Source organism: Phacochoerus africanus, chromosome 1 (genome assembly GCF_016906955.1).
Source record: "Phacochoerus africanus isolate WHEZ1 chromosome 1, ROS_Pafr_v1, whole genome shotgun sequence".
In the NCBI taxonomy this organism is placed as follows: Eukaryota; Metazoa; Chordata; class Mammalia; order Artiodactyla; family Suidae; genus Phacochoerus; species Phacochoerus africanus.
Genome location: NC_062544.1, coordinates 126,009,069 through 126,035,751, shown reverse-complemented (window position 1 = coordinate 126,035,751; position 26,683 = coordinate 126,009,069). Strand labels below are relative to the sequence as shown.

General features: G+C 43.3%; 1 protein-coding gene across 2 annotated transcripts in view; it reads left to right on the top strand.

Moving 5' to 3' along the window:
• Positions 1-26,683, top strand: part of PRICKLE2 (prickle planar cell polarity protein 2) — a 349,250-nt gene that overhangs the window by 180,187 nt on the left and 142,380 nt on the right. Inside the window, exon 1 of one of the 2 annotated variants that reach the window (XM_047778607.1) lies at positions 195-569. The exons of the other annotated variant lie outside the window; for it this stretch is intronic. The gene's annotated coding sequence lies outside the window, so the exon portion shown is untranslated. Of the gene's footprint in view, positions 1-194; positions 570-26,683 lie in introns of those variants that run through there. 2 annotated transcript variants of the gene reach the window in all.

Sequence of the window (26,683 nt, the reverse complement as noted above, 5' to 3'; positions counted from 1 at the left end):
CCCTGCCTTCCTGCTCTGTTCTGCTGAGCAGCTTAGTGCCCTTGCAGCCACTGCCAGCTCCCGGGACCTCCACGTTAGAGGTCCCGAGTGCCTGTGTCCTTCTGCTTCGGAAAGGTGGCTGAACCCCCACCCCCCACCCCCACCAGCTCTTTCTAATTTTAAAGCAGTAGCTCCCTTGATTGAAATCTCAATTTGGGAACAGACCTAGGATTGGCCTGTAGCTCAGAATTTTCACCAATAAGCGGAGCGGTAGGTGGGGAGGCCGCCCTTTAAGCAGCCAGGAGGCAGCCTGGAGAGCTTGAAGCTTCTCTCCCCAGGACCTGAGCGGTTTTCCTGGATCCAGAGCTGTGCACAGAGCAGCTGCCACTGCTGCGCCTAGGAATGTCACCTCCCTTGTGCGGAGCCCCTGCAGGGCCCCCTCGGGCTTTGGGCAGTTGGCGGCCGACGCCAGGGTGGGCTTCTTAGCCGCCGCCTCATCTCCTGCCCCTGGTCTGCGGCCCCTTCCCCCCAGCCCCTCGATTCCCGGTGGTGGAGGCGCCGCAGCGGCGAGCGATGCAAGGCTGAGCCGGGTAAGTGGCCCCCCCGGGGCCCGGGGCCCATGGAAGAGGTGCTGTGGGGCGCCGCTCTTGTGCCTGGTTTTCACCACCCTCTCTAGGGAAAGGGGCCTTGAACTGGAACAGTAACCTCAGAAAGAGAGGTGTCTTGCCACCCGGACAGCGGGGAGGTCACGAGCTGTTGATGGGGAGGGGACCTGGGGATCATTTTGTTCTGAGCGTCCTGCACGCTTTATTAACCAATAATAGTAACAGCGTCACGAGGCAAGATTAATGCTGTTATTATATTAGGACTTTTTCGGGGGAGGGGGAACGTTTAAACTTCCCTGAACTTGCTTTTTAAATAGCCTTTATTCTCATACAGTCCATGTCCCTCAAATATTTAAAACGTCTGGATTGCTCATGACCTACTTCTTTATTTCCCTTACACTATTAAAAAAATGTTTAATGTCTCCAGGAGGATCTGCTTTAAAAGGTGATGCATTTCTCCCACAATTGCTTATGGCTTGTTTTCCTAGAACTTTAAAAATTCACTGCTTTTCTCCTTGGTGGCTATCCATAATTAAGCCTCTCTGAAATGGGTTCATTTTTTCTCTCTGAATTGGGGGTGGAAGTGGGGGAGAGACCTGCAGCTCCTGGTCTTCCCAGCTCACAGAGAAGGGTCTCTGGGATGGGGAAATCTGTTAGGGGTAGTTCATTGGAACTCCGCTCTCCCAGGTTTGCATATGCACTCACTCAGCTGCTGGGAGATTCAGGGCTTAGTGAGGACTAGGATCATGCAAATCTGGGGTGCCCAGGCAGCTGTATCCTGAGAAATTTTAAAACCAAAATAATCCATAGGGATTGGGGTGGGGGAAGGGTAAGGTTTATTTAAATGATGCAGTTTCAGCTTCCTCCCTCTCTGTTCCCTGTGTGTACCTAAGCAAGACGTTGGAAGCCTAATGCAGAGGGTCAGAAGGTTGTGTGTGTGTGTGTGTGTGTGTGTGTGTGTGTGTTTTCTTTTCTTTTTTTTTTTTAAGATGAGGCAGCTGGAAGAAATGCCTTCCAAAATTGGAGCAAAGTCTGATGGATGGATTGCCAAACTGCATTTCCGCCCCTATTAAATGATTTTGGCTTTTAGCAGCCTTCATTTTGCTGGGCTGGCCTTTCTTTGCCGTTGTTTAGGTGTTGTGAATCATTTGTATACTTTTGGTTCCCTGCTCTCTGCAAACAGATGTTTTTATCTGTGCAACTAGTTGAGTAATGCAAGGGATGGACACAGCCCTGTATGTACAGACAGAACAAATACCACTTGGGGAGGAGTGGGGCCTTTCCTTTTTCAAATCACCAAGTGCCAAATCTCCCCAGCCGTTGGGCAATTCAGATAGAGGTGTCAGGTGAGCTGAGCGGTGAAGAATTTATATGTGCAGCTAATTCTGCTCGTCCTACAATGAAACATCTTCCCATGGGGCCAAAAAGTCGAGGGGGAGGGAGGCCTATAAAAATGATCCTCTGTTCTCAGTCACTGACTACCCTCCTCTCCCTGGATTTCTGAGAACCTGCCAGGAGAAACTGTTGACTGGATGGAGGTTTCAAGAAATGCAGAAAAGAAATCAGTACAAGCCCTCCTTGAGCGACTTTTATTTCTGTTTGGAGGAAGGGAAGACTTTGTTAGAATAACAAATCGTGGCTGCTTTTCAAGAGCAGAAAACAGTGCTTGTTCCGAAGGCAGATTCATTTTTGAGAGTGTGAATCATTTGGTTTAGGTTTTTTGCCTTTTTTATTTTTTTCTTTTGCGGTGGAGGCTTGGAGATGATTAAATGTCTTGTCTGCAGGAAATTACCAGGAGATTTGAGTATTTTCCTGAATCAGCCTCAGATGGTACACAGCTTTGGGTGTAATACAAGAAAGCTCTGTTACTAGGCAATCTCTCTGCAGTGATATCCTCAACCTCTCCCACCCTCTCAAACCTCTCCCTTAACAGGCCTTTTCTTTTTTTCTTTTTGGGGTTGTGCTTCCATTTAAGAAACTGAAATAACTCTCTTAGTCCCTTCCGTGAGCTTTTTAAGATGGAACTTATTTTTGAGACAGTTTTATCGAGCCCTCTTCCCCGTTGGCCGCCTCCCACTAGCCTGAGCAGGAAAAGCTCTTGGCTCCTTTTCCCAAGATTTCCTTTAAGCCTGGATTGTTATCCTTAGGGACACAGATGTCTGGAGGAAGGAGAGATGCAAAGGTTTGAACTAGCACTCTCCAATTTGGTTGGTGACATTTATGGCCTCCGTAGAGCTGTTTGCAGAGAAGGCAGAGTGATTTGGTGTTGGGTTTACCCCCAAAGTACACCACCACCGTTAAGAACGGGCAATTAAAAGGGAGCAAGGGACAACAGAGGGAAACCATGCATGGCTTTGTGCAGTGCTGACAGAGATCTGCAGTTTTTTAAAAACTTTTTGGAAAACCAAATCATGGAGGTGTTTTGCTCCCCAAACTAGATTTCTGAATCTTTCCTAACTGGTACCTGGTCACATGAGGTACCTCCTAATAACTGTGTAATCAAATAGGAGAGCTCAGGGTGAAACTAAACTCAGTGTGATGCTCCCATGTCAGGGAGAGGAAGCAGAGGGAATTTTTTTTTTTTTTTTTTTTTTGCAGCTGCCAAAACACAGAATGGTAATCCTCTTTGAATATCATGAAACCAGAGTGCCTTGGTGGCCTAGTGGTTAGGACTCGGCGCTTTCACTGTTGTGGCCCCAGATTCACTCCCTGGCCTGGGAAATAATAATAATAACAAAAAGAATACAGGGAAATATTATGGAGATGTATGGAGAGTTTAAAGGTGATGTTCCAAAAAGTTTCTTTGTTTTGTTTGTTTTTGAACATCTAAATGGCAGGGAATTCTTTCCCAGGATACTTAGCCTTCGATGACCATGCAGTTTTAGGGTAATCTTTTTTCATATCCTGCTGCTCTATGTGACAAGCAAAGGAAGACTGGTTTTTTGCAATGATTGTATCTGGACGTCTTCCAGAAGATATGGAAGAGGGAGGGGCAGTGGAGGGAACAGACAGACGCAGGTACTGTGGGACTAACTGTCTGGGAAAACTCATGAATGATTTCCTTGCAAGTGTAGCCCGGAGGCCTTTGAAAATTGCTTCACATTTGGCTTTTACCAGCCAGCTTGTTTTTAGAAATTACTGTACCCTCAAGAGGGTCACCCTCCTCACAAAGCACCGCCCCAGGCAAGATGCCAATCCACAGGGAGTGTGTGTGTGTTTGTGACATCACATCACTTATCATGTCTTTGAAAGTTTGCTTTGTCCTACGTTTTCTTTAAAAAATAAAAAAATAAAAATAAAAGACTGCTTGATTTCTTGGAAACATTTACAGAAGATTACCTTGCATTCACCTAGCTATAGTCATTAAAAAAACTTTAATTTTTCCAGGGATTGAGGCTTCGTTTAGGCTTTCGAGGAAGAGTGAAGATCGATTGAGTTGGATTTCAGATGAATTCTAATTTTGAGCCCTAGACTGTGTAGCCTGGAGAAAAGGTCTCATGTTAGCCTATTAAAACTGATGATAGCAATAAACAGAATGATACCTAGTAACTGAGTCTTTGCCAAGCGCAGAATGCACGTCTTATCAATCTTTCTTAGACTTTCCTGCACATAAGAATATCCAGAGAGTCTGTTTCAGGTAAGACCTAGAAATCTGCATTTTAAGAAGCATCTCAGGCATCTTGGACTATGTTTTGAGGCACATGTGGCTTTTCGTTTATTATCATTTAAAATCCTCACAGTAACTTTGTTGAGTAGATTCTCTTGTCATCCCTGTTTCACAGATGAGAGAGCAGAGGCTCAGAGAGGTTCAGTAACTCCTCTGAGTCACACAGCTCCTAAGTGACCATGCAGGGATCTTAAACCTGTGACAGTCCAACTCCAGTGTCTGTGTGTTCATGCTTATGCTCTTGGTGGTTGTGTGGTCTTCTCTTGACACTTTGGACCTAGTGACCCCTCCCCCACCTCTTTCTGCTGAAACCTGCCCTGTGATGTGGCAATGGATGTTGCAGTGTGGTGGGCAGCTGCAGTCTGAGAGGGTAGCCTGCTGTGGTGGATGCAAGGAGCTGGTGTAGGGGTGTAGGGATTCCTGTTAGTACTGGAGAAGCACCCAGGCACACTTGCCTTGAGCTCTCTAACTGCTGAACCAAGAGGACTCAAGGTCACATTGATTTACTTATGAGGTGCTTCCAAGTCCCCCAGCTTGTGGAGTCCTTAAGGCTGTTCTTCAGCGGGCCCTCCCACAGTCCCCAGCTCTACTTCCTTTTTGCCTCACCAGTGCTTTCCATCGGCTCCTCCCACAAGACCCTTGGTAGTTCACACGTCCTAGAAGATTGAAGCCTTTTCTCAATGCCTGTGTCCCCAGCTCACCTGGACTCCCTCTTTTTTTTCTCTCCATCTTCTGTATAAACTAACCCCCACCCCCTGCCTCCCACACCAGGTTGATTCCTGAAGAAAGCAGACATCAAGGGAAGGTTGGAAAGAAAGGGGCAGAGGCGAGGAGGAGCCTCATGAAGGCCTCCTTCTGGATTCCCCCTCCGCCTGACCTGATTTCTCTTGCCCCTGGGCTCCTGGACCCCGGGTTGGTTTCTCCTGCTTAATTGCTGCAGGATTGTGATACAGGACAAACCACTTAACCTCCTGCACTTTGCCTTCATTATCTGTAACATGGAATGTTCATGTCAACCCTTTCTCCTTTGGGTACGAGTGACATAACGTCTGTGGAAACACTTTGGACTTTGTTCAAACATTTTAAAGATGTGATCCTGTTGCCTTCTAGCAGCAGTTCCCATACTTTGTTCTAGGAAATGCCTATTTGGCAAATGGCTCTTCCAAACAAGAAAGCAAAAACACGGTTCCACATATATTTGGAAGGTGCAATATCCTGCATCTTTTGAGCAATCACACTCCTACAAGCATATTAAAGGCTCTGAGCCTGGAGAAGGGAAGCCTGTTTAACTTTGACTTTGCATGGTGCGTGCTAATGTGACCCCAGCACCCCTTTGCAGCCTGACCCTTTACCACACTGCAAAATGCACTTGGGGGCAGCTGCTGACTTTGAAATGTCCGCTCTCCTATTTATTAGCATTGTGCCTTTAGATAAGTCACTATGTCTCTGAACCTCACTTTCCTTCTCTGTGAAATGGGATTTAAAATGGGTCCCACCCCACAGAGTTCTGAGGAGGGTTGTGTAAATTAAGAGATACAGAGTTCGTTTTTCACTGGCCGGGAACATTTGTGCGAGTGCATCTTTACCTCCTCCCTGTGGTTTTCCTCTTTTGTGGAGGCTTCTGTGTATCCCACTTGCTGCATCTTCCTCTTGCCTCAGCCTCTGTTGCTGCTCTTTCTCCTGGACCTGCTAGTTTCTTTCTCCTCCTTATTCTCCATTTCATCTTTATTCTCCCCCTGGCTGACATTATCCAGTCAGCCCTTGTTTCATGTGATGACTACCAGATTTTCATCTTCAGCCTGGACTGCTTTTCTTGAGCTCCAGACATATATACATAACCCTCTTCTTGGCGTCTTCATTAGGTGTTCCGTGAGCTCCTCGAACCTAACATGTCAAAGCACGACTGGAGATTTATCCACCCCCCAACCCATCATCCCTGAAACTTTTGCTAGATCAGCCAATGGCACCACCAGCTATCCAGTTGTTTGAGCTGCAGACTTATGGCATCTTTGGTCTTCCTCTTTTCTACACACTCCCATGTCTGAGTCCTTCTAGCTCTACCTCAAAAATGTTACCCACATTGGACATGGGGAGCAGAGGGAGAGGGAAAACTGATGGCAAAGGGGCTCAAGCTTACTTCCTCGGGTTTGGAAAATGCTTTACATCTTGATAGAGTGTGGGTTTCGGGGGTATAGGCGTCTGTCAGAATTGAGCAGGCTGTACACATAAGATAGGCATTTTGCTGTGTGTAAATTACACCTCAACAACAACAAAAAATGTGATAGGGAAAATTTTTATCCCAAATGGAACACTGCTGACTGTCTGTACAGGCACAGCTTTCGTATAGGTGACCATCATTACTCACCTTGATCACTTAATAATGTTCCCACATACCTAGTGTCTCTAAAGTTTAAATCAGATTATGTCCATTCCCCACCTAATAGCTTCCCATCACCATAAGAACAAAATCCAAAAATTTTACCATGAACTGCGAGGTCTGCTCCCACTGACTTCACAAGGCCTGACCTTTGTCTGCCTCTGCCAGACCTTCCTTCCCTAAACACTTTCCCCCGTGCTCCAGCCACACTGCCCCTTCACACCCAAGGTCCTGCCTACCTCCGGGCCTTTGTACTTGCTGTTCTGTCTGCCTGGAAAGCTGTTCCCCTAGAACTTTGCCTGGCTGGCGGCTTCTCAATCATTGAGAATCCTTAGCTTGAATGTCATTGTGTCAAGAGGACTTTCCGCATGGCTTTGCTTCACCACCCCCACCCTCACCCCCCATGTTTCTCTTTGCCACATCCTCTTAGTACTTTCTGTCCAGAGCACTTCTGAAGATAGAAAATATTTGCTTTTCAGGATGATAACTATTTGCCTCTCCCTCTTGTCCTGAAGGGCAGGACCGTGTCCTTCACCTCCCATGCCCAGTGTACCTGCCACCAAGGAGGGTCTCACTGAGCGAAAGGACCATGACCTAGCTCAATGTCTTGACTGAGCTGAAAACTGCAAGAAAATTGTTACTTAATATAAAATTTTAGGAGTTCTCATCGTAGCTCAGCAGAAGCAAATCTGACTAGTCTCAGTGGAAACAAATCTGACTAGTACCCCTGAGGACACAGTTTCGATCCCTGGCCTCACCCGTGAGTTAAGAATCTGGCGTTGCTGTGAGCTGATGGTGTAGGTGGCAGACACAGCTTGGATCTGGCATTGCTGTGGCTGTGGTGTAGGCTGGCAGCTACAGCTCCGATCCAGTGCCTAGCCTGGGAACCTCCTTATGCTGCTGGTGTGGCCCTAAAAAGACTATATATATATAATTTTAAAGTATTTTTATTACTCTCCTTTTCTCTACCCCCTCTTCCTTTTGAGGAGATGGGGTGACTAATAAGCTACAGAGCCTCACTAAGTCCACGTACGTAATATTTCTGACCTTCATTTTTTTTATTTTAAAACAAGGTCAGTGACAGTTGCCCCCTCGTTCCTCAGAGATAGGTGTTCTTGCAGTGGGAGTGAAGCATTCATGTTTCATCACCTTTTCAAATTGCTCCCCCAGCTAATGGTTTTCTTTGAAGACCCTGAGCTTCTGAACTCTCCTGCCAGGGGAGTCTGATCAGATGCAGCTGCTACTCTGAGATTTGACTTGGGATGCAAAGATTTTTAAGATCCAACTGCAGCTCTTACGATTGGCTTCGGAGCTCAGAGGGCAGTAAACACATACATATTTTAATTTGTCAAAGAAAATCCTGCCCGGAGAACAGGATAGACTGGATATATTGTGCCCCCCTCTCCCTCCCCTTCTGCTCCCCAAAGGCTCGCACCCAATAGCGTTGCTGGAGCAACTCATTAAAAAATCAGAGCAAGGGATTATATGTTCAACAAATACTGGTGGGGATAAAGATGTCCTTCCTGGGCAGGAAGAAAATAACACAGGCATTTCTGAAAACCTCCAAGCCATGGTTTATTTATTCAAACTGTCTGTCGAGTTACTAGGACAGGAATAGGGCATAGGTTTTATTTGCCTGGAGCTCTGGTTAAAAAGGACTAGGGGGCCCTGTCAGATCTCAGGGGACCATGCGGTAATTGATTAGTAATGTCTGCCCTGGGCAAGAACCATCTCTGGTCTTACACATAAAGAATTAGAAATTGTTAGATTTGGATGGCCCCATGGAGATCATCCAGTCCAGCTCTTGAACTGAGAATTTATAGCCTGTGTTTGGGGGTGGCTCTAAAAAATAATCATGAGCTTGGCAAGGTAATAAGCATTGAATGTTTAGGCCCTTGTCCCCTCATGGGTCTCATCATTGTTTCAGCACTTACTGCAGCACTTCCTACACCTGGTCAGGGGCATCTTCCAGTCGAGTCTGGGAAGTTCTGCGTTACTATATCCCCTTCTCAAAGATGCATAAAGTACAATAAACACATTAAAGGTCCCGAGAAGTCTAATTGTAAAGAAACCTGCCTAACATTAGTTCCCAAACTGTGTGCTCCCAGGATGCTTATCAGGGACCCTTGTGCCTGTCTTGGTTTACCTGACACTTGATGATGATTAGGTGATGGAGAGTGTATTAATTTCCTGTGGCTGCTTTACCAAATTGCCGTAAATTGGGTGGCTTAAAGCAGCAGATATGTATCTTCTCACAGTTCCAGAGGCCAGAAATTTGAAAACCCTGGTGATGGTAGGATCATACTCGTTCCAGAGGCTCAGGAGAGGATTAATTCCTTGCCTCTTCCGGTTTCTGGTGGCTGCCAGCAGTCCTTGGTGTTCCTAGATTTGTAGCCACATCACTCTCTTATCTTCCTCCATCTCTACATCCTCTTCTCCATGCATGTGTTAGGTCTCCTTTGACCTTTGTCTACACCCAGACAATCCAGCATAAATCTTTTCTTTTCAAAATCCTTAATGGAAAGATATCTGCAAGGACCCTTTTCCAAAGTAAATTAGCATTCACACATTCCAAGACTTAGGACATGGACGTATATCAGGGGTACATTTTCCAACCACCTGGAGGCATGTTGACTCAAAAGTCGGGAGACCTGGATCAAGTTCTGACTTTGCCAAGAGCTGTCCCTGACTCATACTTCAGCCATATGGGTGAAGCGATGAGAATGCTTCAATCAGAAGTCAAGGCCCATATCTTTACTCCTCAGAGCCTCAGTTTCCTCAGCTTTAATGTGGGGTTGTCATTGCCCATACTTTGTAAGATTCTGATAGAGGTTAAATGAGATAGTACCTGTCAAGTGCTTAGCCCAGGTGAAAACTGAATAAATATTAGCTTATTATTATAATTACATGTTTTTGCTATTGTTATAGCTACTGCCACTCTTACCGTGTCCCTTCTCTTTGAATCATATGGTCAAATGAAGTTATATGGGGGGCTCCTTTCAAAAGTAGGAAACTGTGGTTCCAGATCAATCAAAGGCCACATTTTATTTTTTTAATCTTTTCAAGTGAACATATCTGATGCTTATAAAGTGAACACACTCATGTTACCAGCACAGAGGTATAGAATAAAATGTCACCAGTGCCACAGCGGCCCCATCTTCCATCCTCTTACCAATGACTGCTACCCTTACCTCTAGCATGATAGATTTTGCTTGTTTTTATACTTGATGTAAATGGAATCATACTCTTTTGTATCTGGCTTCTTTCACTCAACATTCCACCTGTGAGATTCAATCATGTTGTTGTGTGTGGCTGTATTTTATTCATTTTAATTGTTGTATAGTATTCCTTTGTTAAATAAGTCACAGTGTATCCATTCATTTATGTGTGGGGGGGCATTTGGTTACTTTTAGTTAGAGCCTATTACAGAGGATGCTATAATGGACATTCTTACACATCCTTGTGGGGAATATGTGATGCTGAGAAAAAATACATGATAATTTTTTTTTTGTCTTTTTCCCTTTTCTAGGGCCACTCCCGTGGCATATGGAGGTTCCCAGGCTAGGGGTCGAATCAGAGCTGTAGCTGCCATCCTATGCCAGAGCCACAGCAACTCAGGATCCAAGCTACGTCTGCGACCTACACCACAGCTCACAGCAACGCCGGATCCTTAACCCACTGAGCAAGGCCAGGGATCAAACCCGCAACCTCATGGTTCCTAGTTGGATTTGTTAACCGCTGCGCCACGACGGGAACTCCAATACGCGATACTTTTAATCGAGAACTCTCTCTCCTACTCCCTTCCTAATTTCCTCCTTCAGATTCTTTGCAACATGATAAACTTTTCATAACCAAGGGCCATGGTTGATCTAAAGGAATAGATTCCCATCCTGGCCTGCCCACTACCCTCCTAATCCATTGGCCAAGCCTCCCTTCCCTTGATGTGTTGAAAGCTTTTATACCACTACACTTTCCAGAATACTTTTCCCTTGGCCTGCCTTCCAGTGGGCTGGGCCTGGATGTGGCAATTTCCAAGGAGTTGACACTCCACCCGGAACACAACTGCGCCTCCTGCCATCCCACTCAGTGCCACCTCATTCATTTACTCAGGCCTCCATGCCTTTGCCAAGTCAGCCCTTCCTTCCCTCACCACCTTCAGAAGAGCCATGCTGGCCACCAGTGTCCCTTTCTTTCTCCGTCTGGGCCTTCCATTGCACTAACCCTACACACCCATTTCATAGTCCCAAGCCTGGAAAAACAACCCAAACTCTTTTACAGATTAGAGTGTGTCCAACAGAAGGTTAGGGGTAGAAGGGTGGAGGAAGGAGCTGGCACAGACAGGCGGAGTGACATGGGCCTGAGCCAGCAACTTGGCACCCGTTGCCCAAAAAGGTTGGGAGCTGCCAGTTTAACGCAGCCATATAATTTGCTTTTGCTGCCGGAGCTTTCAGCTGCTCCTGGTGTTACATCCTTGAGAGGCTCTTCCTAGATCATGGTCATGGATGAAGCCTTATTCCCATGTGATGAAGGATGGAATTCTAGATGTGCCTTTGCCTGGGGTTCCATTCATTCATGCCGGATTGGCAGTTGACACATGTCAAATCTGGAATGAGTTGGGGACATGTAGGATGAATCAGATGAAAATGAAATGAAGCTTGTCTTGTCCCTTTGTCTTACCCATTTTCTCCCCCCCCCCTTTTTTTTGGTTAGGTGGCCTTAAAGATATATGTCTATGACAGATGGAGTGGGAAGGGAGGCATGGGAAACAATACATGTTGTCTTTGTTATGCTTTCATGTTTATTTGTATTGCCTGGTGACCAAGGAGTAAGAAAGAAAGTGGAGACACTTGGGAAGGGTGAGGTTGACTTAAAGGGTTTTTTTTCATGTGATCAAATCAACAAAGAATGAAGCCATACTTTTCTATAGGATTTTAATATTTCCCAAAAAGGAACAAGTAATTGAGTAACTTCAGTGCAACCTTTTTTGAGATTTAATTCTAATAAAGGTTGTCATTTATTGAACATTTTCTCAATGACTAGCATGTGTATTTGGGACTTTTCTGTATTATGAGTCAACAGATGTTTTCTGTAAAGAGCCGGATAGTGAATATTTTAGATTTTGTGAGACAAGGCAAAATAGAGGACAGTTTATAGGTACCTATGTAATGAAAAACCAGATTTCCACAAAAATTTTATTGAAAAAATTCAAAATAATAATACTTGAGTATAATTTTTTTCATAATCCAGGTAGATTAAGAGAAGAATGGAATTCTCTTTTTTGAGGTGGTTGAGATTAGAGTTTTCATTCCCTGTCTTCAGATTTTTTTTTGCAAATGTTCATCTCTAAAAATCACTCTTGGCTCATGTGCCATACAAAATCAGGTAGGAGACTGGATTTGGCCTGCAGGCTGTAGGTTTTTTTTTTTTGGTGGCGGCGGGGGGGGGCAATTGGATTTTTCTTTTGGCTGCACCTGCGCCACATGGAAGTCTCCGTGTGTCTGCCCCCCAGCCTTCTGGGGAGGGACATGTGTACCATCTTAGGAATGAGGTGACAGGTGATTTTTACCCTTGCTCCTTCCAAAGATGTTGTCCAGGTATCTATAAGGAAGGATGATGCTCAGCATCCTTCAGTGAACAGCACTGTGAAGGCTGGACCAGAGCACATGGCTGCAGTTGGAAGCCTAAATAGGGCCTACCGCTTCCGCCTAACCATTGGTGCATACCTCAAGATCCTACCAAACCTTCACTCCATTCACATAGAACCAGAAATAAGAACAGTGACCAGCAATCTCAGGCAGGGGTCATAAGACCCCTTACCTACCAAATTGCCTGAAAGGAAGGACATAGGAATGAGGAAACACTGCCTGCGCAAGTGGCCTTTTAAAGTGACCTTACTCACTACTATGACTTAGAGTTTAGCCAAGAAATTTCACAAATTTGGTGAGTTTTTTTGTTTGTCTTTTTGTCTGTTTTAGGGCCACACCTGAGGTACATGGAGGTTCCAAGGCTAGGGGTCTAATCAGAGCTGTAGCTGCTGGCCTACGGGACCCAAGCCATGTCTACAACCTGCACCACAGCTCACGGCAACACTGGATCCTTAACCTACTGAGTGAGGCCAGGGATCGAACCCACAACCTCATGGTTCCTAGTCAGATTTATTAACCACTACGCCATGACAGGAATTCCTGGGTTTTTTTGTTTGTGGTTTTTAATACATTTTGTTGGAGAATAGTTGACTTAAAATGTTGTTAGTTTCAGGTGTACAGGAAAGTGAATCAGTTATACATATACAAATATACATTCTTTTTCAGATTGTTTCCCCATGCAGGCTATCACAGAGTATTGAATAGATTTCCCCTGTGCTATACAGTAGGCCCTTGTTACTTATCAGTTTTGTATGTGGTAGTGTGTATATGCCACTCCCAACTTCCCAGTTTATCCCTTTCCTCCACATTTCCTTTTTGGTAACCGTAAGTTTGATTTCAAAATCTTTGAGTCTGTTTCTCTTTTCTGAATAAGTTTTTTTGTATCATTTTTATTAGATTCCATATATTAGTGATCTCATATGATATTTGTCTTTGACTTAATCCACTTAGTATGATAGTCTCTAACTCCATCCATATTGCTGCAAATGGCAGTATTTTATTCTTTTTTATGGCTGAGTAGTATTCCATTGTATATAGTACCACATTTTCTTTATCCATTCCTCTGTCAATGGATATTTAGGTTGCTTCCATTTCTTGGCCATGTCTTCTCTTATTTTGTAAATAGTGCTGTAGTGAGCATTGAAGTGTATGTATTTTTTCAAATTATGGTTTTCTTTAGTTATATGTCCAGGAGTTGGTTTGCTGGATAGTTCTATATTTAGTTTTTTTTTTTTTTTTTGGTCTTTGTTGTTGTTGTTGTTGTTTGTTGTTGCTATTTCTTGGGCCGCTCCCGCGGCATATGGAGGTTCCCAGGCTAGGGGTTGAATCGGAGCTGTAGCCACCGGCCTACGCCACAGCCACAGCAACTCGGGATCCGAGCCGCGTCTGCAACCTACACCACAGCTCACGGCAACGCCGGATCGTTAACCCACTGAGCAAGGCCAGGGGCCGAACCCGCAACCTCATGGTTCCTAGTCGGATTCGTTAACCACTGCGCCACGACGGGAACTCCTATATTTAGTTTTTAAGGAACATCCGTACTGTTACCATAGAGGTTGCACCAACTTACATTCCTACTAATGGTGTGGGAGGATTCCCTTTTTCCACACCCTCTCCAGCCTTTATTGTATGTAGACTTTTTTTTTTTTTGTCTTTTTTAGGACTATACCCACAGCATATGGCAGGTCCCAGGTTAGGGGTCAAATCAGACCTGAAGCCGCTGGCCTACAACACAGACACAGCAATGTCAGATCCGAGTCAAGTCTGTGACCTGTACCACAGCTCATGGCAACACCGGATCCTTAACCCATTGATCAAGGCCGGGGACTGAACCTGAGTCCTCACAGATGCTAGTCAGATCTCTTTCCTCTGAGCCATTCCTGAAGACTTTTTAATGATGGCCATTCCGACTAGTGTGAGAAAATAGCTTGTTATAGTTTTGATTTGCATTTATCTGGTAATTAGAGATGTTAAGCATCTTTTCATGTGTTTTTGGCCATCTGTCATCTTTGGAGAAATGTCTATTTAGATATTTTGATCATTTTTTTCTTGGATGGTTTGATTTTTTTGATATAAAGCTGTATGAGCTGTTTGTATATTTTGGAGATTAATCTCTTGACAGTTGCTTTGTTTGCAAAGATTTTCTCCCATTCTGTGGCTTGTCTGTTCATTTTTGTTTGTTTTTTATGGCTGCATCCATAGCATATGGAAGTGTCTGGGCCAGGAATTGACTCCAAGCCACAGCTGTGGCAACGCCAGATCATTTAACCCAATGTGCCAGGCTGGGGATTGAACTAGCACTTCTACAGTGGCCTGAGCTGCTGCAGTCATATTCTTAACCCACTGAGCCACAGCAGGAACTCCTTGTTTTTTTGTTGTTGTTGTTGTTATTGCTGTTGTTGTTGTTTTTTATGGTTTCCTTTGCTATGAAAAAGCTTTGAAGTTTAATTCGGTCCTATTTGTTTATTTTCGTTTTTATTTTTATTACTTCAGGAAGTGGATCCAAAAAGTTATTGCTGCAATTTATGTCAAAGAGTGTTCTGCCTATATTCTTTATAAGAGTTTAATAGTATATGGCCTTGCATTTACATCTTTAATCCATTTTGAGTTTATTTTTGAGCATGATGTAAGAGTGTGTTCTAATTTCATTCTTTTACATGTAGCTGTTCAGTTTTCCCAGACCACTTATTGAAGGAATTCTTTGTTTTACTTCTGTGAAAAATGCCGTGGTAGTTTGATAGGGATTGTACCGAATCTGTAGATTGCTGTGGGTAGTATAGTCACTTTGACAATATTCTTCCAATCCAAGAACATGGTGTTTCTTTCCACCTGTTTGTGTCATCTTTGGTTTCCTTCATTAGTGTCTTATAGTTTTCAGAGTACAGGTCTTTGCCTCTTTAGTTAGATTTATTCCAAGGTATTTTATTCCCTTTGATGTGATGGTAAATAGGATTGTTTCATTAATATCTCTGTCTGATCTTTTGTTGTTAGTGTATAGGAATGCAAGAGATGTCTGCATATTAATTTGGTATCCTTCAACTTTACTGAATTCATTGATGAGCTCTAGTCATTTTTCTAGTAGTGTCTTTAGGATTTTCTGTGTATAATATCATGTCATCTGCAGACAATGATAGTTTCACTTCTTCATTTCCAGTTTGAATTTCCTTTGTTTCTTTTTCTTCTCTGATTGCCATGGCTAGAACTTCCAAAACTATTTTGAATAAAAATGGTGAGAGTGGACATCCTTATCTTAATCCTAATCTTAGAAGAAATGATTTTAACTTTTTGCCATTGAAAATGATGTTAACCATGGAGTTCCCGTCGTGGCGCAGTGGTTAACAAATCCGACTAGGAACCATGAGGTTGTGGGTTCGATCCCTGCCCTTGCTCAGTGGGTTAACGATCCGGCGTTGCCGTGAGCTGTGGTGTAGGTTGCAGACGCGGCTCGGATCCCGTGTTGCTGTGGCTGTGGCGTAGGCCGGTGGCTACAGCTCCGATTCAACCCCTAGCCTGGGAACCTCCATATGCCGCGGGAGTGGCCCAAGAAATAGCAACAACAACAACAACAACAACAAAAAAAAAGAAAATGATGTTAACCATGATGTTTCATATATTGCCTTCATAATGTTGTCCTTTAATGTCACTTCCCAGTAGATTTTTTTTTTTTTTCTTAATCAAAAATGAGTTTTGGATTTTTTCACAAGCTTTTTCTTCATCTCTTGAGATAGCCATATGGTTTTTATTCTTGATTTTGTTAATGTGGTGTATTGCATTGATTGATTTACGTATATTGAAGAATCCTTGTATCCCTGGGATATAGCCCTCTTTATCACCCTTTTAATGTATTGTTAGATTCGATTTCCTAATATTTTGTTGAGGATTTTTGTGTCTGTATTCATCAGTGATACCGGTCTATAATTTTCTTTTTTATTTTTTTGTGATGTCTTTGTCTGGTTTTGGTGTCAGGGTGATGGTGGCCTCATAGAATGAAACTTGGGAGTGTTCCTTCCCGTGCAATTTTTTGGAAGAGTTTTATAAGGGTAGGTGTTAAGTCTTCTCTAAATGTTTGGTTGAATTTGTCCATGAAGCCATCTGGTTCCAAACTTTTGGTTTTTGGACATTTTTAAATCGTAGTTTCAATTTCAGAACTTGTGATTGGTCTCTTCACAACTTCTTATGCTGAGTGAGAAGATAGGTATAAGGTTTTAGATTCCTTCCACTTACTACAAAAACTACATACTATATACTTCTACATATATATGTAGGAGGAATCTGCATCCTCAGGTTTTTATGTCTATAGATGTGTGTATATAAATATGTGCAAATATGTGTATAGATAGATATGGATATCTCAGTATTTAAGAAGGACCATTTGAGTGTTTGCTAAGTACCAAATCATTTATCTCACATAATGTCACTAGGAACCATGAGGTCACGGGTTTGATCCCTGGCCTTGCTCATTGGGTTAAGGATCTGGCATTGCCGTGAGCTGCAGTGTAGGTTGCACTGGAACCCACATTGCTGTGGCTGTGGTGTAGGTCGGCAGCTACAGCTCCGATTAGACCCCTAGCCTGGGAACCTCCATGTGCCGCAGCTGCAGCCCTAAAAAGCAATAATAAATAAATAAATAGGAGTTCCCGTCGTGGCGCAGTGGTTAACGAATCCGACTAGGAACCATGAGGTTGTGGGTTCGGTCCCTGCCCTTGCTCAGTAGGTTGACGATCTGGCGTTGCCGTGAGCTGTGGTGTAGGTTGCAGACGCGGCTCAGATCCGGCGTTGCTGTGGCTGTGGCGTAGGCCGGAGGCTACAGCTCCGATTGGACCCCTAACCTGGGAACCTCCATATGCCGCAGGAGCGGCCCTAGAAATGGCAAAAAGACAATAAATAAATAAATAAATAAATAAATAAATTAAAATAAATTAAAATAAATTAAAATAAATAAAGTTTTTTTTAAAAAAAATAAAGATGAGTAAATTCACTGTTGAGAGGTTAAGTAACTTGCCCAAGACCACATAGCTGGTCACTTAGGCGTTTGGACTTGAATGTTCACTTTCAACTCTGCTATTCCCAACTCTTAACACTTAAGTCACCCTGTGAAATAAAAGTCATAATAGCACTTTCAACAAAGCACATGGGATTTCAAGGGAAAGAATGATTCATTTCGACTTGGGAGGGATGGGGAAGACTTCCCAGAGATGGTGACATTTGAGCTGGGCTCAATGTGACAAATGAGCTGAGTCCACTGAGACAAATTATTGTTGGCCAAAGCTATGATATTATATCCTATAATAATAATAACTAACCCCGGTTGGTTAGGAAGTTGGATATGGATTCAGGGTCCCTGTCTTCTTGTGCACCTTCCTCTGAATATTTCGATCACCAGAGAAATAGCTGATGCATATTCCTGAGATAGCTTCTTGTCTCACTCTGTTTCAGGCTTGTCTGTTACACTGGGGGACAGGGGCAAAGCCTCTCACCAGAAGATGAGGTTTTTTGGTCTGATATTGAATGGTTTGTTCCTCTCTCTGCTGTATTCCTGACTCCAGTTTGTCTAAAGCTGCTGTGTGTGAGCATAAAAGAATAAAGCTCATAAATTAAAGAGGAGGTAGAAGTAGGTTTTCGTAATGAGGCTCCTGCTTGATCACATCAGCAAGCTAAGGAAAGACCATTAAATATTTATTGAATTGTTGCATTAACATTTTCACTGTGCCTGCTGTGGACGCTAGAACTCTCTGGAGAGTACACTCATCTGCCACCAAGCCTGAGAAGGAAACAGTGGCTGCCCCACAGCATACACTCCTGTGGTCATGGACCTCTGTCTGTCTCGGGCCCCCAAAGAGACTGTATGAATAATCACCAGTAGCTTGAGGAGACTTTATAGAAGTTGCAGAGCGTGCAATACACAGGCGCTGAGAATGTCAGCAGGCACTCCACCTTGAAACACCTCCTGTGGGATCAGCCAGCCTCACTGATGTACACTGCAAGGTGCCCTTTGGTTTTTTTCCCCCAGGCCACTGTATCTTGAGAGTTTTGTTTATGTTCAGTTTTTATTTATTTATTTTATTGACGTGTATTTGATTCCCAGTGTTGTATTAGTTTCAGGTGTACAGCACAGTGGTTCAGTTATACATACATATGTATCTGTTCTTTTGTAGATTTCTTTTCCCTTATAGGTTATTACAGTATAGTGAGTATAGTTAGTTTAACTGTGATACACCAAGGTAAGATATAGGTTCTCACTGCCTCTTTTTTTTTCCTCCCCCTTAGTTGAGGAGGTTTTGTCTGCCTGCTAGAGCCTGCAGACTGCATCAGCAGGGCCAACGCTTGTCCCATGGTCACCTTCCATATAAGGCATGTGCTGGGTACTCCAGCCACCATGAGGTCTTGAGCTGGTCAAGGAGTCAATTATTATGCATTAAAAAGCAATTTGTCATCTAGCATTGTGAACTCCTGTGTTATTTTTAGGCCAGTCTTTTAATTTATGTGGCGTGCAAGGACAGGGTCTCTCCTGTGAACTTCTGAAGGGTTCACAGAAAAATAACCAGGGTAGGGGGTGAAGCAACTGGTTGGGGTAAGTCTCTGAACAACTTTTTGATAATCCCACAATTCAATAGTTTGAAGCGAGGACTCTAGAGTTAAACCACAGTTCAGATCCGAGCTCTGCCAGTTCCCATTTTTATGATGTTCGGTAGATTACTGAGACTGCTGAAATCTCAGTTTCTTTACCTATAAGTAGATTCATTATAGTATCTACCTCACCACATGGCTGAGAGGACACAGGGAGATAATGCACATGAAGCCATTTGCAGAATACTTGCTCCATAGCCTTACTTAATAATTTGGCAGCTGTTATTTCTATTTCTTGAGCTTTTAATTTCAGCCTAGAACTTTCTAGCCTTTGAACTTTCTGTTAGACCAGATAGGAGATGAATCTCGAGGATTAAATTATGGAAATTTGAACCAGAAAGATAGCAAAAAGAAATCATCTAATCCAAGGCTTTGCAAACTGTGACCCTCTGGCCAAGTCAGCCTGCAGCCTTTTTGTAAATAAAGTTTTATTGGAACACATCCCTGCCCATTCATTTATGAATGGTCTCTGGCTGTTGTCTCACTGCAGGAACAGAGTTAAATAGTGTAACAGAGACTCTGTGGCCCTCAAAACCTAAAATACTTACTCTCTGAGCCTTTACTTAAAAAGTTTCTTGACCCTTAATCTAATCTGCTGAAGTCTTACCCCCAAGGAAGCCAAGTCCCAAAGAAGGGCAAAGATTTGCTGGGAGAAACAGCCACCTCTAATGTAAGCTCCCTGATTCCTGTGCCAGTGCCCCCCTCCCAACCCCCATATTATGCACGCTGCCTCCGGGCTTGGTAAGGAAGGGTGACAGGAAGCACAGAGAAAAGCTTATGCCACTTCAAAATGATTGCAAAAGTGCTCTTGACCGGCGAATAAACCAATTCTGTCATGGAGGAAACAATGACTTAGAGGTAAAGGATCAGCACTGGGACCCTGGAGAACCACGCCCACCACTCTCTTACTATATCAGCTGTTGGGGTTCCAGTCTCAGGTACAGTCCTCTCCAACCAGGAACTGATGGGTGGGAAGGGGGCATATTTCCAACTGACCCCTCTAGCCATGGTGGAATTAAGTGGGGCATAATTCGATGAACTATTCTCAGAAAGCTAAGCTGGTGCAGGAGGTAATTTTCATGTGCTTTTTTTGCTTCAGAGTGTCTTCCAATGCCGATTGCCTCAGATTTTTTATTTTGTTAAGTTTCCTATGTGAAGCACTTGACTTAATCCTCCCAAACACCTTATAAGGTAGGACGCTATTGATACTGCCTTCTTACAGAGGGGGAAATGGAAGCTCAGAGTGATGGGTAATATGTTCAAGGTCACGAGGTCAGTGGTGGAGCCAGGCCTGAAGGAGGTCTGTCAGGTTCCAAAGAAAGGAAGGTATCCACTAGGGGTGAAGGAGGTTGGTTGGTGTGAGTGTAGGCTATGCCTGTTAGAATTATTATTTTTCAGACCATCTTGAGTCAACTCAAACGCATTCTTCAACATTTTGCTATAATGTCTCCGGTATGTTCCGGGAGCTCACCTACAGGAAGGTCTGACCAGACAGGCAATAAATCACATCTGTGTGCAAAGTAGGAAGAGAACTCCATCCTCAGACAGTAGAGCAGGGCAGAGGAATATGCCTTTTGTGCTCGTTGATATGTCCCCCAAACCTAGAACAGGGCCTGGCATGTGTCAGGAGCTTAGTAAATATTTGTGGAGGTTGGACAAACTAGAATTCAAGATGTGAAATGCTATTAGTTTAAATCACCAACTGTAACTGGGCTGATGTGTAGCAAACGAAAGCCCATTCTGAGTGAAGGGGTCCAGACGCAGTCTCTGGAAATGGAAAACTTCAGACTTGACCAATCAGGATGAGCAGCAATGGGTAACCGACACCCAGGTGTGAGCAAGCCCCCATCTCTGATGCCCTGTCAGCCTTCTCTGCCCTGTGTGCAAAGTAGATTCTCTGCCTCTTGACAGAAATGTTAAGGGGGATCTTAGGGCGGTTTTCCCCCGCCGCCACCAGAGGAGCGCTGGATGTAGACTTGGAGGAGGTGAGACATGCCAATACTTGGGGGTGGGGGGGAGCATCCCAGGCAGAGGGACCAGCACACACACAAGAACTCCAAGGAGGACGACCCTGGGGTCACAGCAGGGGTGAGCAAGCAGGGAAAGGGAGCTGCCAGAGCAAGTAAGATGTTGCTGACCTGGGAAAGGACATGTGCTTTCTTCATTCTATGACAGAGAAGCCTATCTTGGGCCTCACACACTAAGGAAAATCAGGTTTCTCTGGGTTGCAAAGTTCAGAATCTCAGGTCAAACCAGTATAAATCAAGAGGGAATTTATTGACTTGTGGAACTGGGAATTCTAAGAGGTTAGGCTTGTTTCAGGCACTACTGGATGATTTTTTTTTTTATGAATATTCTTATATCATGGCAGCTCTCTCTTCTCTCACGTTGGCACTCCTATATATTGGCTTTCTTTCTTTCTTCCTGCTGCCAAAGATGACCATTGGCAGCTTCAGACCCAAGAGTGCAGTTATCTCAGGAGTGAGGCTTTCCTCACTTTTCCAGGGTCTTTATCAATATCCTCCCCACCAAGAAAGCAAAATACTGAATGGCTCTTGCCTTAATGACGTATACACTCATGTGGACTAATCAAGTTCGGGAGAGGGCAGTGTGGGGTGCTCTGATTGTCAGTCTGGGTCATGTGCTCCCTACAGGCAAGGTAAACTTGGCCCTGCTATAGCCCAGTGAGTCTCAATGAGTGTGACCCTCTCCTCTTCACTCAGGGGCCATTTGTCAAAGTCTGGACACATTTTTTTTTTCCTGGCCACACCCACAGCATATGGAAGTTCCCCAGGCCAGGGAACCCACACCCACACAGCAACCAGAACCACTGCAATCTGATCCTTAACCCACTGAGCCACAGCAGGAACTACATAAGAATACAGTTTCTTAAGGTGAACTGTAATGCAGACTCCATAACAGTCTGGCTCTTGTGGGCTTCAGTAAGACTTGCTGATTGGTGATGCTGTGGTTGAGAGGTAAGAGCAGTACTTACTTTGGTGGCAAAGGGAGGGGAAGCAGAATTGAACCCTGGCATTTGAAATCCCAGGTTCATTTCTACCTTTGTTTTTAAAAAGTTTTCAGACCCTAAGCAAGTCATTAAGCTTCTGTTTCCTCTTCAGGAAAATGGATGTGGAGGGGGGGACCCCACATCCCCCAGGAGCTGGGAGGGGTGGAATCAGAGCTACTTGTCATGAGTTGTTTATTCTCCAGGAGAACCTGTTTTGTGTAGGGAGCCTTTCTGCCATGCATGTGTTCTGCCCTCAGGGAGCATTCATTATAATTTGGGTGATAGAAATGTATTTAGTACATGACTGCAAGTAGAAAAGTACCCCCTCAAAGGTGAGGGGAGAATTCAGACCTGGACAACAGAACGTTCTGGGTGGAACGGAATGGATGAGCTGTGGAATCAAGCAAAAGGGCTGTGTAGTCTTCCAGGTATTTACTGTATAACTTGCCTCCAACTGGGGGCCGAGCCTTTCAGTGATGAGTGGTTAGTTGTGTGTTTTCTTGGTGAGAAATCACCTTTTCACACTGTTGTTGGACAGGACTCTTACTAGGACTCCAGTTAATGCTGCTGCTGTTTTTTTCTTGGATTGTCAGCGTATTTATATTACTGTATTATTATTAATACTAATATTTATATTAGTATTATTTATATTACCTTATAGAAAGGGGAAAGCAGCATTTTAAAGGTAACAAATCATATTGAGGTAGATTGTCATGTGTTTGTAAGTCAGAAGAGTTTCTTTTTCATCATAGCCTGAAATGACTGCTTTGGTTGAGAAATCAAAAAAGAGTATCTTTGAAGAGTTAAATTCTCCACTCATTTGTCAATTTTACTTAAGTTTGGTGACTACCTAAGGTTGTGTACTATCATGGTGTCTATGAAGTCCTCTGTTACTGATTCTTTTTCTTAAGAATCCGTCGGGATAAAAGATTTGCCACATTTTGTCATGTGGAATAGTGGGAGGGGCAACTTTTTTTAAAAGTGGTGATGCATTAGCCAAGTGACGGGACAAGGTTTTCCAGCTGGTTTTGTCTCATTGGCTTCACCTCTCGCTCCTTTGATGTGAATGGTAATTGATCTGTGGTTCAAGTCACCACTTGCCCAACAGCTAGAGAAGTTGACCTTTTACTGTTTATGTGGCAGCCGACTTTAATTATTAGCCTGCCACTTACTGAATGTGTGGGTGTCCCCACATCCCCATGCTGGTTACACATTAATTAACATCTTCCTGGTCCTTTCTGATCAGAAACTTATTGGAGAAGAAAGGCAATTTCCCTTTGGAGTTGAAAGTTTTTTTTTTTCTTTTTTGCCTAATTATTTGCCATTTGCCCATTATTAAATGCTTTCCTTGCAGTAAATAAGGAAGATGGAAGAGGAGTTAAGCGAAACAGTGTTCTGCCAAGACTGATCATTAACAAGAAGTTAGTGGGAGTGACTCCTGAAAATTAACTGATGTTAAGTGAATTGTTTCTAATGTGAATTTTAATTTTCATCTGGTGAGATGGTGGGCTGCCTTTTTAAAGAAGAAGTATGATGTGCTCAGCTTTCTGTTGCAAAGTTTTTCAGTGAGTAAAGTTTTAGTTACGTAACTTTTTGAGAGGATGGTCTGGTTTGCAAGTTTTATGGCTTGGGGTGTGCAAACTCTGCAAAGGCTGTCAGTTTTCCCGATCCAGCTAAGGAATTTGACTAGCTGACTTCTCAGTTAGTGACAGGCTGGTGAAAAATGGTCCAGACCCAAAGTCACTTTGATCTCAAAATGATTTTACACAGCCACTTGTGTTTGAGGCCCATTAGAAAATGAAATTCCATGCTGTAACTCGTAATGAAATTAATTTTCTTCATTAAGAATCAATTTGAGTTGTTGGCTCAGTGGTATCCTACACCAGAAAGTCGATCTCATGTGAAGTCTTTGTGTTTCAACACATTTTGCCTAAGACAGTTGAGGAGGAAAACAGTTCATTTCATCCCCTGTCATGGTTATGGCCCAGGTCACTTCACTTATGACCCACAGTACTTTAGTCTGTGCACCTCATCTTTTGAAATGGTGTCTTATTAAGTAAGGGGAAAAAAACTTTGTGCCTTGCTCCTAATTGCTGCAGAATTTTGCACAGCTAAACAATGGAATCAAAAGGATCCACCTACAATTAAAGCCTGATTCAGTAAGCTACAGGAGGTGATATATGATGCAAGACAAAAAGATTGTAAAATAAAATGTCTTTGTTCCCAGAGGATAATAGTCATTTTGGAGCATTAGTTACTCTTTTTAAATCAGAATGATTAAAGGTAATCTGTAACCTATAAATACATAGCAGGGTAATATAAAGAGGATGGTGCCGTTTCAAAAAAAACCTCACTTATATCCTGTGCACATTAAAATGCATGCATAGTAATGGCTGCAATTATGGAACTATATTTTAGGAGCTTTCTGTTCAAATGAGAAAATAATAGATGATATAGATAATTAAAATATACCATCTGATCAAGGAGCTTGGCCTGCCAGCCAAGGATTCTTTACTGAAAACTGACCAATCAGGAATCCTAGATTCTAGAGGTTCCCTGGTGGCCTAACAGTGAAGGATCCGGCAATGTCCTGCTGTGGCTCTGGTCGCCACTGTGGCGTGGGTTCAGTCCCTGAACTGGGAACTTTTGTATGCCACGGACATAGCCAGGAAAAAAAATCCTAGATTCTAGATGCATTCCTACCAGGTACTACTAGCTAGCACTGTAGCTTTCGACTCATCACATGACCTCTTTTGTTTTCAGAATTTTCATTTAGAAAATGAAATGTTCAAATATGTGATCTTGAATATGTGAATTTTTTTAAATTTTTTAATTTTTAAATTTATTTTGTTTTTGGCCACACCCACAGCAGGCAGAAGTTCCCAGGCCAGGGATCAAACCCTCACCATAGCATCAACTCGAGCCGCAACAGTGACAATGCCATATCCTTAACCTTCTTGGCTACAAGAGAACTCGCAATGTGTGATTTTCTTTTTTTTTTTAAGTGAACTTTGATTGAGCCCTGAGGCCCGTCCTGTGAGTAAGTATTGATAAGCCCTGGATTGAACCAAGTGGGTAGATTTTTTTCCCCCTCCTTCTCTGGGATTCCTCAAGGTAGGAAGGGTAGGGAAACCTGAGAACTTTGTGAGGGTACTTCCTACCTACCCCTCCCTACCCCTTGGCAACCACAGGTCTGTGTTCTATTGTCTTTGAGTGTGTATTTGTTGTGTGCATATGCTGATTTTTGCTGTACTTTCAGTTCCACATACAAGTGATATCATATGGTATTTGTCTTTCTTTTTCTGACTTGATTCATTTAGTATGATAATCTCTAGGTACATCCATGTGGCTGCAAAGGGCATTATTTCATCTCATTACACACACACATACACACTGCGCACATCTTCTTTATCCATTCCTCTGTTGAACATTTAGGTTGCTTTCACGTATTAGCTGTTATGAATAGTGCTGCTTTGAACATTGGGGTTCATGTATCTTTTTGAATTAGAGTTTTCTCTGGATATACACCTAGGACAGGGATTGCTGGATCATGTGGTAACTCTACTTATGGTGTTTTAATGAGCCTGCATACTGTTCTCCACAAAAACAAGAGGGTGCACCAGTTTACATTCCCACCAACAGTATAGGAGGGATTTTTTTCTTTAATGATATTCAGAACTCAAACCAATAGGAAAAGTCCCAGTGAACCATCACTTAAAAGAGAAAACTTGATCATTGCGAAACACTGAGGCAGTGAGAGCACCTGGTTATTCAAAGACTTGGTTCTTTCATCCTGCTTTCTTCTGTATCTGAAAGCTCTAAGGACACATTTAGATTTCAAATCATAGACTCTTTGGCTTGTGATTGCTTAGCTGTCAGTTACAGTGAATTTGAAACTTTTCAGGAATCATCTATTGGAGGCAAAAAAGCAATCTCCTCCATGCCTCTCTGGATTTAAATGGTTGGCCTAGTTGAAGGAACAGCTATGTGACCTAGTTGAAAACCCTGAAAGTGCACAGTGCATCTTTGTAAAGTCCACCTGGACACATTGCCCCCTTCAAGGTTCTCTTTCTTTTTTTTCCTTTCTTTTTTTTTTTTTTTCTTTTTTGTCTTTTTAGGGCCATACTGGTAGCATATGGAGGTCCCCAGGTTAGGATTCAAGTCTGAGCTATAATTGCTGACCTAAACCACCGCCACAGCAACTCGGGATCCAAGCCATCTCAGTGACCTATACCACAGCTCATGGCAATGCCAGATCCCTGAGCCACTGAGCAAGGCCAGGGATTGAGCCCGTGTCCTCATGGATACTAGTTGGGTTTGTTAGCCACTGAACCATGACGGAAACTCCTTCACTTTTCTTTTAAGATCTTACGTTGTTAGGAGGGCGGAGTCTCATTCCAATAGAAGTAGCAATCAACATGGAAAACATGAATTTCTGAGTATTTTGAGTCTGCTGTCTGAAAGCAGAAACAAGAGGGGATGAGGTGAGGGCCACTAGCATTTACATAGTCTTGACCTCAAAGATTTCTAATCGAGATTGAGAAACTCAGTATACTGCCAGAGGCAGCTTTCTTGTTCCTTTTCAGCTACCCATTTAATCCTTTTTCATAATGAAACACTTGCAAATACTAGAATATTTGGCAGGACATTTTAAAGGATTAGAATTGGACCTTTTTTTTTTTTTTTTAATGTAAGCAAGCTTTGGAAAATTGAAAAAAAAATTCCAGTGTCATCTGTCCAGTGCACACTGAGAAAAAATTTGGCCTGAAATCA